The following is a 12,012-nucleotide window of genomic DNA, read 5'->3' as shown; positions in this document are numbered from 1 at the left end:
CACTCCAGTGAGTTTAACAGTAGGGAAAGTAATGATTTAATATATTATTAAAAAGAAATTAAATATCAATACCAATAAAACATTAATTGAAATTAATAACCAATTTAATAATATGTAATAATTAATTAGAAATACAACTACATATTAGTTATTAAAAATTAATAACCTATTCATAATTATTCAACAATGAATTAATTTTAAATAACAAAAACTAATTAATAATAAAAATTAATACCAATTAAAAATTAACAGTAAATTAATTATCAATACACAAAAAATATTTTTAATATGTAATTAATTACAATTACATTACTTCCCACCCTATTCCCCTATAAACCCACATCCCACTACAGAAAATACATTAATACAATTATCATAATTATTAAATATTTAATTAATACAAAATAATTACCAATTAATAAAAATGAATTGCCAATTAATAGAAATTAATTACCAATTAAAAATTAATTAACAATAAATTTAAAATCAATACGAATAAATGAAAACAAATATTTACTTTATTACAATTAAATTACTTCCCACCCTATTCCCCTATAAACCCACAACCCGCTACAGAAAATAAATTTAGAAAATTAACATAATTAACAATTAATCAATTAATACAAATTAATTGGCAAATAATAAAAATTAATTACCAATTACAAAATAACAATAAATTCAAAATGAATACCAATAAATAAATACAAATATTTGATTAATTACAATTAAATTACTTCCCACCCTATTCCCCTATAAACCCACAACCCGCTACAGAATTAAATTACGCAAAAATTAAATAACATAAAATTCATTACTTAAAATACATTAAACATACATTACAAAAATTAATTTACACTTTTCACACATATACTAACATACAAAAACTTTAAAAAAATTGATATTATTAAAAAATCGATATATTTAATGCCTATATTGTATATTTCGATATTTTGACTTCTATATTTTGAAAATCGATATTACTTACCTTAAATTCGATATTTTTAACCACTATATTGTCTCCATTCGATATTTTGTCCATTCTATATTTTTACTTCGATATTATGTCCATTCTATATTTTGGAATAGATATTATGACTGTTTACCCTGGTGAACATCAGTCAAGCATGGCACTTAGTGATAAAACTAAATATCTGAAACATAGGAACTGTTGTAGGTTGAATCGTTTTTATTAAACTCCAGCTATCTTCCACCATCTCCATTGTTGTCCATGGCCTTGCAATAGTGCTTAACAACCATACTCACCATAGATATTATTAAAAAACTTACAGCCTGAATCCAATTCCTCCTGCCTTGGTGGTTGTCATTTAGCCATGGTGGCTCCTGGTAATAATGGGCAGCCAAAACATATCCCAGTCTTCCTGACAATGCCATTGAGAGTTTCAGCCTTCCCTAATCCCAGCCCCCAAGATCCACCCGACGACTAGTCATCCTGTCCGCATGTTACTGCCTCTTCCATCCATTTCTCTTCTCTATATCATTGACCGTTTGCCTTGCTCTTTCCCTTGCCTTGCCCTTTGCCCCTTGCTTCACTTGCCCCAGTGCTGCAACACTGCTTTGCCTCTGCCATGCTGCTGTTCCCAAGATGGGTGAGTGGAGCATAAGTCCTGGAAACAATTTTTGAAGCCAACATTGGGAATGTCCCTGACAAATGTTTTATCTTTGCATATCATCCCTGACACATGTTTTATCTTTGCATATCAGGGATACTGTTAGGTGTCCTCTACAAGAATCCCATGGTTTCACAGAGATCCTGTACTTAATGAACCTCCCCAGTAATATATGGTGCCCAAGCCAATGTAAATCAGGTGGCAAGATTGACACCCTATCTGGCAGTATCAGTGTTGGCGGAGAGAGTAGCAATTGAGTTTCAGTCCATCGCTTTCCACAGCCCACTGAATGATGGAGGAGATGAGGACACATTGGACATCTGGTGTTTCTAGCCCACCTCAAAATCAGACCTTTACCTTGTCCTTTCTCTGATTAACCTACAATTCCTTATTTTTTGAAGGTATTGTACATTCAGAACTTTCAAGGTACTATAACAATTACTGTTAAACAAATTCAGTTTCTTCTTATTTATAATCTTTATTCTAAAACATTGTTGTCTATTTGTAATTTGCCGCGTTGCTATCATTTAATAGAGTTGAAAACCAAACACTAAATGAAGCTCCTCTGAATTGAAAAATATAGTAAATCACATTGAAATTCAGATTATGGTAATTTTCACTACTTGGACTGCCGTTTGTTCTATTATTTACGACCATTTTAAATGCTCTATTTCCAGTATCTTTTCATGTCCTTGAATCATAATTTTGTAATCTGTCTCATTGGGCCTCTTAGAATCGTAAGGCCCACTTTGTGTTTTTTCTTCTTAGGGCTTATGTTCTGTACCATGCACTGGAGTTATGGTTTGCAGTCTACACTCAATAGGTTTATGTTAGTAGCTTTGACATTCTATTTATTGCAAGTTGCAAGAACGACAATTGTTCTATTCAGTGAACTGAATGCTCTAGTAAAATGCAAATGTAAGTCTTTAAATTACATCATATGATGATACTTGTGAAATTAACAATCAGCAAAGAAGCTTTAAATGGGTGTGAATCTTGTTGCCTTTACAGTGATCCCAGTGGTTTTCTTTATCACTTGAGCTCTTACATATGATTTGTGGAGAGGTGTGGTGCCAGGGCAGCTGACTTCTGTGCACAGGGTTGACAGTTCGATCCCCGGCTCCAAGCGACAGCTCAGCACCATGTGACTCTGGGCAATAGCTCGCTTCATTTCCACGACTGCCCACAGTGCCTTGAAACTCATAAGGGTGAGTAGTTCGCGCTTTACAAATATGAATTTACATTTACATTTGACACAGTAGACTGTACTGATGCTGAAACTGCTGTGTCTCCTGTTGTGTTCTCCTGTGGGGGAGTGATTGCCCTAGGGGTAGCAACCTGGGACCTACACTCCGGGGCATCTGAGTCTAACTAGACCTAGAAATAACTGAGTCGAACACTAGGAATAACTTGGTGGCTCGGTCTGCGCGCATCTGAATGCGTACGTGCGTGCAAGACCTCTCTTTATTATGGGGAGTCACATGACTTTAACGCCGCACGCTCCTGGCGTCGGGGGCGTGCCTTATCCAGGAACATAACATCTCCCTCCAACCCCTGTCAGACTCTACTGCACTTCACATGCATGCGCTGCATTGTATGTTGCGCCATGTTTGCAGCATGTCTTCGAACCTCACATACTTCAACCAGCAACTCCCCTAGGAATCATTCTACCACCAATACCCTTCTAACCACACACCTCCGAATGAGACCAGAAACTGATGAGAATCAAAGCGCTTTGCGGCCCCTTAATGGATATGTAGCGCTACACCAATGCTCCAGTACAATGCATAAAACACATATTCTTTTTTTTTCTTTTAACCGCATTTCTTGAGCAGGTAGCCGTCAATTTAATTGCTAGGATGGGTTTCGTATTGTTAAGGGTTTGAGTAAATGAGAACGCATCTGAAGGCTGACTGATTTACAGTGCGTTTTTAATCCACTATTTTGTGTACTATCAGCGAAAAAGTATATGTTGCTCAAGAATTACACTGGCTTCTTGTTTAGAACACAAAATGATTCATGCATGTACAATTGTGAATGAAGTATCAGCAGAATTATTAAGAAATGACTGGAAATCTTCCAGCCACATTTTTTGAAATAAATGTCAATTATGGTGCTGCTGAGTTTACAGATATTACAGCCAGCATTTCGCGAGTCTGCTACAGGGTAGTAAATTAATTATTAATCAGTCAAGGAAGATTCTCTACTGCTGCACAACACTTAGCAGATATTTCTCTCCTATATTGATTTGATCTACATTCTATTATCCCGTTTTCTAAAAACCCTGCATCACTGGCTTCCAGCTGAGCTAGTGCTATTAATACATTTCATAATGGGAGAGCCCTGTTTTAGGTGTCAACATCCTTCAAGGCGCGAAGTGCCTTATAAGTAAAATTGATCTAGGACTGCAATTGTGCTTCTGTCTGTTTCTGCCCCTCAGTACATGCTTAGTTACTACAGTTGGGACTCTAGGTTTTCACACATTCATTTTTACATTAGTAACTGCTCATGCACAAAGTTAACACCTGCCCGATGAGCTAGTGTTGCCTCAGGAGGGTTTGGCCTATGGAAATGAGGGTTTTCTTTTTGTTCTTACAAATTTTCTGCGCTGTGGAAGCTTGACTATGGTCTAAAATGTGGTGGTTGGACTGGCACGTGACCGTCGGCTCTGTCGGGATCAAGGATACTACTGTGCTGGCGGTCTGCAACTGCCCTCAATATGCTGGCGGTGTTGATGCTGGCACTGCTGAGCATATTGCGACCTGGTAATTCATAGACCTTAGTCCTGCATGGTGGGGCATGCATGACATGGTGCATGCCACACTGTGCAGGACCCTGCAGCAGGCGCTCTCACAGCAGCGGCGGTCTGCTGATAAGGCTCTCCTAAGAGCTTTATAGACCACCACTGTGAGACCATCACAGTAACCCCTGCCCGCCATGGATTATACACGTATTACGGCAGGCGCGTGCACTATAGGTGCGGCTATCCTCCTGTCGGTGCGGCTGAAGTGGGCCGACAGGAGAACCACCAAACTCATAATCAGGCCCTTAGTTTAGACCTGAAGTGTAAATTTAGACCTGAAGTCAATGGGCCCGATTCATAAAGGTAAAAGTCTAACTTACATCAAAAGTCTAACTTTACTGCTAGTAAAGTTAGACTTTTGGTCTAAACTTAAATGAAAAGTTTAACTTTACTACAAGTAAAGTTAGCCTTTAGGCCTAAACTTAGACTTCAGGTCTAAACTTAGACTTTAGGTCTAAGTTTATCTTTGTGAATTGGGCCCTAAGTTTAGATCTGAAATTTAACTTTAGACCTAAAGTGTAAGTTTAGACCGGGCCTGATGAAGTGTAATCAAATGGCCGGAATGCAATTTTTACAGAAAGAAACATTAGGAATGTGTGATAAATGGTAAAGGAGGCCATGAAAATCAGTTTGGGCAGGGAAAAGGGTGTGGCTGGACACTACATCATATCCCAGAAAAGTTTGTTCCTTTGCATCATGGTACAGGCAGTACACAATTTACGCTCCCCTCAGTGTTGACTGTAGTGTGTTGACACATTGTGGACTGCATGTACCATGATGCAAAGGAGCAAACTTTTCTGCGATATGATGTCAACATTGTCTCCTAAACAGCTGACACCCAGCTAATCCTCTCCCTCACCGACAACAACCACACCACCAGAACCAACTTCACTACCTGCATGTCAAATGTAGCAAACTGGATGAAACATAACTGCTTTCAACTCAACACAGATAAAACAGAGGTTCTGATTTTCGGGAACAAGAGCTCTCCATGGGATTACTCCTTATGGCCAGCAGACCTGGGACCCAAACCCACCTCAATGTACTACGCCAAAACCTCAGCGTCATCTTGGATGACAGCATCACAATGACCAAACAAATAAACGCCATCACCTCCTCCTGCTTCTTTATCCTATGCATGCATCGCAAAATATTCAGAGGGCTTCCTACTGATACTAGATGCACAGTCACCCACACACTCATCACCAGCAGACTGGATTATGGCAATGCACTCTATGGCAACATTACATATCAACTAGTACAAAGACTCTAGGCCACCCAGAATGGTGCAGCCAGACTCATACTCAGCATCCCCCACAGTGCACACATCATACCCCACCTCAGGGAGCTACACTGTGTTACCCATCCAGAAACAATGGCAGTTTAAACTGCGCACCTTCACATACAAAGCCCTCCACGATGTTGAACATGCCTACCTCAAGCACTGCTTCAACTTCCACCAGGCAACTGTCCTCAGCTATACTCCACCTCATGCAAATACCCTGCATCCGCAGGAGGAAATCAGGAGGACGTACCTTCTCCTAGATCACTGCCAGATCCTGGAACCACCTTCCACACCACATCAGGACTTCTCATCCCTACTCGAGTCCTGTCCATTCAACTAGGAGCCCAATTGGCCTACTCATCTGCTTTAGTGTCTGCATACTCCTTAGGTGATAAGTGCCTGACACAAATCCTCACTGAGGACATTTGCATTATAGGCCTAAAGCAAAATAACATAACTGCTTTAGGCAATTTTAGTCTTTGGCTCAATTAGGTGATATTGTCACTGATTGATTTGATGGAAATATGAATACTGTTGGCCTAAAACTCCTGAACAATAAGCCAACACTTATAGCTGACCACATATTAGACCGTGTTTTCTCATCTGACAACTCAGTAAGGGTACAAGACATGCTAGAAGCAATTGGGAACAATCATTATGCAATTCTGTTCGAACTTCCCACTAAAATAGGAGTAAAAAATATGAATGAAGACAACCAAGTAAAATGTAGAGACTGGAGGACATTTCTGACTGGATTCTTAGTCTCCATACCGAAGGACTGGAATAACCCAGAGCCTTTGGCAAGAGACTGGGAAGCTCCAGATAAAATGGTTGATAATTTTTAGAGACAGTTCCTACACATCTTACAGCCAGATTCATCAAAGACCCGTTTTGCGAGTCTTTAATAGCGATTCATAAGGAATCGCTATTACAGACTAGCAAAACGGGATTCATGTAGGAATCGCAAAATAAAATGCGATTCCTACACATTCCTTATTTGCGATTAGAAAATTGCTAATCGCAAATAAGGATTAACTCCCCATTCATTTCTATGGGCCAAAAAGGCCCATAGGAATGAATGGGGAGTATTCCTTATTTGCGATTAGCAATTTGCTAATCGCAAATAAGATAGCGATTTAAAGGGTGCCAGAGGTGTCCAAAGGACACCCTGTAGCACCCCTTAAATGCAAATTTAAACAGGTGTTGCGCACACACATGTCCAAAGGACATGTGTGTGTGTAACATGCAAAAGAAAAAAATGCACTAAAGTGCTTTTTACTCTTTTTTTCGCAATTTACCACGAAGTCAGACTTCGTGGTAAATTGCGACCAAATATTGCAAATTCGCAATTTCTAATTGATTGATGAATTGCATTTAAGGAATCTCTATTAGAGATTCCTTAAATCCAATTCCTCGCAAATATGCGATTTCGCTAATAGCGATTTTTGCATTTGGGATGATGAATATTTCCAGTATCTTTTCATGTCCTTGAATCATAATTTTGTAATCTGTCTCATTGGGCCTCTTAGAATCGTAAGGCCCACTTTGTGTTTTTTCTTCTTAGGGCTTATGTTCTGTACCATGCACTGGAGTTATGGTTTGCAGTCTACACTCAATAGGTTTATGTTAGTAGCTTTGACATTCTATTTATTGCAAGTTGCAAGAACGACAATTGTTCTATTCAGTGAACTGAATGCTCTAGTAAAATGCAAATGTAAGTCTTTAAATTACATCATATGATGATACTTGTGAAATTAACAATCAGCAAAGAAGCTTTAAATGGGTGTGAATCTTGTTGCCTTTACAGTGATCCCAGTGGTTTTCTTTATCACTTGAGCTCTTACATATGATTTGGGGAGAGGTGTGGTGCCAGGGCAGCTGACTTCTGTGCACAGGGTTGACAGTTCGATCCCCGGCTCCAAGCGACAGCTCAGCACCATGTGACTCTGGGCAATAGCTCGCTTCATTTCCACGACTGCCCACAGTGCCTTGAAACTCGTAAGGGTGAGTAGTTCGCGCTTTACAAATATGAATTTACATTTACATTTGACACAGTAGACTGTACTGATGCTGAAACTGCTGTGTCTCCTGTTGTGTTCTCCTGTGGGGGAGTGATTGCCCTAGGGATAGCAACCTGGGACCTACACTCCGGGGCATCTGAGTCTAACTAGACCTAGAAATAACTGAGTCGAACACTAGGAATAACTTGGTGGCTCGGTCTGCGCGCATCTGAATGCGTACGTGCGTGCAAGACCTCTCTTTATTATGGGGAGTCACATGACTTTAACGCCGCACGCTCCTGGCGTCGGGGGCGTGCCTTATCCAGGAACATAACATCTCCCTCCAACCCCTGTCAGACTCTACTGCACTTCACATGCATGCGCTGCATTGTATGTTGCGCCATGTTTGCAGCATGTCTTCGAACCTCACATACTTCAACCAGCAACTCCCCTAGGAATCATTCTACCACCAATACCCTTCTAACCACACACCTCCGAATGAGACCAGAAACTGATGAGAATCAAAGCGCTTTGCGGCCCCTTAATGGATATGTAGCGCTACACCAATGCTCCAGTACAATGCATAAAACACATATTCTTTTTTTTTCTTTTAACCGCATTTCTTGAGCAGGTAGCCGTCAATTTAATTGCTAGGATGGGTTTCGTATTGTTAAGGGTTTGAGTAAATGAGAACGCATCTGAAGGCTGACTGATTTACAGTGCGTTTTTAATCCACTATTTTGTGTACTATCAGCGAAAAAGTATATGTTGCTCAAGAATTACACTGGCTTCTTGTTTAGAACACAAAATGATTCATGCATGTACAATTGTGAATGAAGTATCAGCAGAATTATTAAGAAATGACTGGAAATCTTCCAGCCACATTTTTTGAAATAAATGTCAATTATGGTGCTGCTGAGTTTACAGATATTACAGCCAGCATTTCGCGAGTCTGCTACAGGGTAGTAAATTAATTATTAATCAGTCAAGGAAGATTCTCTACTGCTGCACAACACTTAGCAGATATTTCTCTCCTATATTGATTTGATCTACATTCTATTATCCCGTTTTCTAAAAACCCTGCATCACTGGCTTCCAGCTGAGCTAGTGCTATTAATACATTTCATAATGAGAGAGCCCTGTTTTAGGTGTCAACATCCTTCAAGGCGCGAAGTGCCTTATAAGTAAAATTGATCTAGGACTGCAATTGTGCTTCTGTCTGTTTCTGCCCCTCAGTACATGCTTAGTTACTACAGTTGGGACTCTAGGTTTTCACACATTCATTTTTACATTAGTAACTGCTCATGCACAAAGTTAACACCTGCCCGATGAGCTAGTGTTGCCTCAGGAGGGTTTGGCCTATGGAAATGAGGGTTTTCTTTTTGTTCTTACAAATTTTCTGCGCTGTGGAAGCTTGACTATGGTCTAAAATGTGGTGGTTGGACTGGCACGTGACCGTCGGCTCTGTCGGGATCAAGGATACTACTGTGCTGGCGGTCTGCAACTGCCCTCAATATGCTGGCGGTGTTGATGCTGGCACTGCTGAGCATATTGCAACCTGGTAATTCATAGACCTTAGTCCTGCATGGTGGGGCATGCATGACATGGTGCATGCCACACTGTGCAGGACCCTGCAGCAGGCGCTCTCACAGCAGCGGCGGTCTGCTGATAAGGCTCTCCTAAGAGCTTTATAGACCACCACTGTGAGACCATCACAGTAACCCCTGCCCGCCATGGATTATACACGTATTACGGCAGGCGCGTGCACTATAGGTGCGGCTATCCTCCTGTCGGTGCGGCTGAAGTGGGCCGACAGGAGAACCACCAAACTCATAATCAGGCCCTTAGTTTAGACCTGAAGTGTAAATTTAGACCTGAAGTCAATGGGCCCGATTCATAAAGGTAAAAGTCTAACTTACATCAAAAGTCTAACTTTACTGCTAGTAAAGTTAGACTTTTGGTCTAAACTTAAATGAAAAGTTTAACTTTACTACAAGTAAAGTTAGCCTTTAGGCCTAAACTTAGACTTCAGGTCTAAACTTAGACTTTAGGTCTAAGTTTATCTTTGTGAATTGGGCCCTAAGTTTAGATCTGAAATTTAACTTTAGACCTAAAGTGTAAGTTTAGACCGGGCCTGATGAAGTGTAATCAAATGGCCGGAATGCAATTTTTACAGAAAGAAACATTAGGAATGTGTGATAAATGGTAAAGGAGGCCATGAAAATCAGTTTGGGCAGGGAAAAGGGTGTGGCTGGACACTACATCATATCCCAGAAAAGTTTGTTCCTTTGCATCATGGTACAGGCAGTACACAATTTACGCTCCCCTCAGTGTTGACTGTAGTGTGTTGACACATTGTGGACTGCATGTACCATGATGCAAAGGAGCAAACTTTTCTGCGATATGATGTCAACATTGTCTCCTAAACAGCTGACACCCAGCTAATCCTCTCCCTCACCGACAACAACCACACCACCAGAACCAACTTCACTACCTGCATGTCAAATGTAGCAAACTGGATGAAACATAACTGCTTTCAACTCAACACAGATAAAACAGAGGTTCTGATTTTCGGGAACAAGAGCTCTCCATGGGATTACTCCTTATGGCCAGCAGACCTGGGACCCAAACCCACCTCAATGTACTACGCCAAAACCTCAGCGTCATCTTGGATGACAGCATCACAATGACCAAACAAATAAACGCCATCACCTCCTCCTGCTTCTTTATCCTATGCATGCATCGCAAAATATTCAGAGGGCTTCCTACTGATACTAGATGCACAGTCACCCACACACTCATCACCAGCAGACTGGATTATGGCAATGCACTCTATGGCAACATTACATATCAACTAGTACAAAGACTCTAGGCCACCCAGAATGGTGCAGCCAGACTCATACTCAGCATCCCCCACAGTGCACACATCATACCCCACCTCAGCGAGCTACACTGTGTTACCCATCCAGAAACAATGGCAGTTTAAACTGCGCACCTTCACATACAAAGCCCTCCACGATGTTGAACATGCCTACCTCAAGCACTGCTTCAACTTCCACCAGGCAACTGTCCTCAGCTATACTCCACCTCATGCAAATACCCTGCATCCGCAGGAGGAAATCAGGAGGACGTACCTTCTCCTAGATCACTGCCAGATCCTGGAACCACCTTCCACACCACATCAGGACTTCTCATCCCTACTCGAGTCCTGTCCATTCAACTAGGAGCCCAATTGGCCTACTCATCTGCTTTAGTGTCTGCATACTCCTTAGGTGATAAGTGCTTGACACAAATCCTCACTGAGGACATTTGCATTATAGGCCTAAAGCAAAATAACATAACTGCTTTAGGCAATTTTAGTCTTTGGCTCAATTAGGTGATATTGTCACTGATTGATTTGATGGAAATATGAATACTGTTGGCCTAAAACTCCTGAACAATAAGCCAACACTTATAGCTGACCACATATTAGACCGTGTTTTCTCATCTGACAACTCAGTAAGGGTACAAGACATGCTAGAAGTAATTGGGAAAAATCATTATGCAATTCTGTTCGAACTTCCCACTAAAATAGGAGTAAAAAATATGAATGAAGACAACCAAGTAAAATGTAGAGACTGGAGGACATTTCTGACTGGATTCTTAGTCTCCATACCGAAGGACTGGAATAACCCAGAGCCTTTGGCAAGAGACTGGGAAGCTCCAGATAAAATGGTTGATAATTTTTAGAGACAGTTCCTACACATCTTACAGCCAGATTCATCAAAGACCCGTTTTGCGAGTCTTTAATAGCGATTCATAAGGAATCGCTATTACAGACTAGCAAAACGGGATTCATGTAGGAATCGCAAAATAAAATGCGATTCCTACACATTCCTTATTTGCGATTAGAAAATTGCTAATCGCAAATAAGGATTAACTCCCCATTCATTTCTATGGGCCAAAAAGGCCCATAGGAATGAATGGGGAGTATTCCTTATTTGCGATTAGCAATTTGCTAATCGCAAATAAGATAGCGATTTAAAGGGTGCCAGAGGTGTCCAAAGGACACCCTGTAGCACCCCTTAAATGCAAATTTAAACAGGTGTTGCGCACACACATGTCCAAAGGACATGTGTGTGTGTAACATGCAAAAGAAAAAAATGCACTAAAGTGCTTTTTACTCTTTTTTTCGCAATTTACCACGAAGTCAGACTTCGTGGTAAATTGCGACCAAATATTGCAAATTCGCAATTTCTAATTGATTGATGAATTGCATTTAAGGAATCTCTATTAGAGATTCCTTAAATCCAATTC

The sequence above is a fragment of the Lissotriton vulgaris genome, chromosome 8 (assembly GCF_964263255.1).
Source record: "Lissotriton vulgaris chromosome 8, aLisVul1.2, whole genome shotgun sequence".
NCBI classification, from domain to species: Eukaryota; Metazoa; Chordata; class Amphibia; order Caudata; family Salamandridae; genus Lissotriton; species Lissotriton vulgaris.
The sequence above is the reverse complement of the archived record's forward strand: the minus strand, read 5'-3'. Positions refer to the sequence as shown.